The sequence below is a fragment of the Asparagus officinalis genome, chromosome 2 (assembly GCF_001876935.1).
Source record: "Asparagus officinalis chromosome 2, Aspof.V1, whole genome shotgun sequence".
Lineage (NCBI taxonomy): Eukaryota > Viridiplantae > Streptophyta > Magnoliopsida > Asparagales > Asparagaceae > Asparagus > Asparagus officinalis.
Window position 1 is genome coordinate 26171527 of NC_033795.1, and position 2347 is coordinate 26173873.

Sequence of the window (2347 nt, forward strand, 5' to 3'; positions counted from 1 at the left end):
TGGCGTCTGCACGCCCAACAGTTGACCGAATAGAAACTTGTACACAGGCTGGGGTTCGGTATATTGACCATAACTTTTTCGTTTGACTTTTGAATGAGGTGATTTAAGATTTGTTAGAAAGCTATTGAAGAGACCTACAACTATGATATTTTACACTTTCTCAGATTCTAACTATACCAGTGTATAAAATATAGAAACTCATAACTAGTCATAAATCTCAGATTTCTCTTTTGGCCTTTGTGCATGACTTGCACATATGCACTCATATATTCATAAATATATATTGAATTGATCTCAAATAAATTCTTATCTTATTCAAACATCAAAATATATTATTTTTCACCATATAACATATTTATCATTATTTATCATAAAATATTTAAATTTTTAGGGTTTTACATCGTAGAAGGACAAAAACCTTAGTACATATACCAAGGAGGCTACCCCTGGCGAGCCTTCATATGTCCTCTGATGTGACTTAGTCTACTATACCATAAATCAGATCTAATATTAATTCACATCATAATACAAAGTATAGGGTAACCTGGTTATCTAGTAATAAGTCACATTCTATAATTAGCTAAGCGATTAGCTTGGCTTTTGTAAGCAGAGAAATCTTGAAGCGAGTTTAAGCAAGTAACTTAAATGGGAAACCAACCAGAATCTCACAAGCCTAACTACCAAGAGACGATTACTTTTTCTTAGTGAGAGCATATAGAGTATTCTAAGAGATCTATTTATTCTCTAAACTCAAATGAGAAATCTATGCATCATTGCCAAACACCACTACATAATCCCAAGGTAGATCTTTCTACTCCCGTCTAGGACACTCTACATATTGTTTGTGCACTGTAGATGCAGTCCACAAGCCTAACTACTAAGAGACTATATATGTTCTACTTCTAATAACAATGCTTGTATGCCTAACAATGAGTTGGATCATGTTAAAAATAGAATATCATCTTTAGATTCAACACTTAAAATATGCATTATTAATAATAAGAAACTTATTGACTTATGTGCAAAGTCACGTCTTAATTCTTATAAATCCAACACTCACTATGCATATATATAGCAAAATTTACAAATAATCTATTTGCGGCCGAAAAGGCCATCGAGCTAAATTTTGCTATGATGCACAAAAATCTAAAATGCTAATATCAATACTGCTTGTGCATCTCATAAGGCTTCTTCATCACATACACATGCACATACTCATCATGTACTTCATAAGCATGCTAATGTGTTTAAATATGATTTTTGTGGTAGATTTGGCCATTTGGCAAAGTTTTTCTTTGATTTGAGAAAATATTCAAACTTGCCAATTTTTTTAAATAAACCACGTTTGTTTAACAATGTTTCTCATTTGCAAAATAAATTTATAAGACCATCTAAATGAATCATGTGCACAAGTTTGTGGTCAACCAAATCAAATGGGCCTCTTTCATTACACTTATTACAATTGAAAATGTCATTTGCATAATTTTTGTTTTGACCGTGTTAGTGCACCACATGCATCCAAATGAGTTCATAACCCTAGGGTTTTGAGCTTAAATGGTAGGGGTCATATCCCTAAACCTTTTGGTACCAAGAACACTTGGGCACCAAAAAAAATTTGATTTTTTTTAAACCAAGATTTTTAATGTTTTCATTTTTATTGGTTTTGAAAAACTTTTGTTTTATGATTTAAATCTTGATTTATGATTTCGTTTGAGTGATTTGTTTTTATTCGAATTTTTTTTCATGATTCTCATGTTTTCTATTCTCTTGTTTTCATAAATCTATTTTATACATGGTTTATAGGTTTTTGCCATGAGATACTATTTCATAATGACATATCTAATTGTATTCTCATTCCCTTTTTGAATGTGAGTAATATTCAGCGTATTTGTGCTTGCTCACATGTTTGCCTTGTACTTCATTTCATATATTGCATAAGGCATTTTGATAGGGGAGCTTTTTCCTATATTTATTTTTATACTCACCCATGCTTATTTGTAGGGGAGCTTTCGCTCTCTCCATTCTTTTGTTTTTCCCTTTTTGATGTTGTCAAATGGGGAGAAATATTATGAGTATATCTTGTTTTAGTTATATGCATGATAATTCTAATTTACATATAATTTCCTTTCATGCATATATTTCTTTTTATAAATTGTTTGTCATCATCAAAAAGAGGAAGATTATTAGGTTCTTTTATTTTGATGATGATTAACAAACAATTTACAACTAATGTTATTTGTTTAGTGTTTGTGTTTTGTATTTATTCTAGGCAAATAATATGTTAGAGGATGGATGGAATCGAGCATTCACGATTATATCCAATGGACGTTGGCGGAATTATGATATG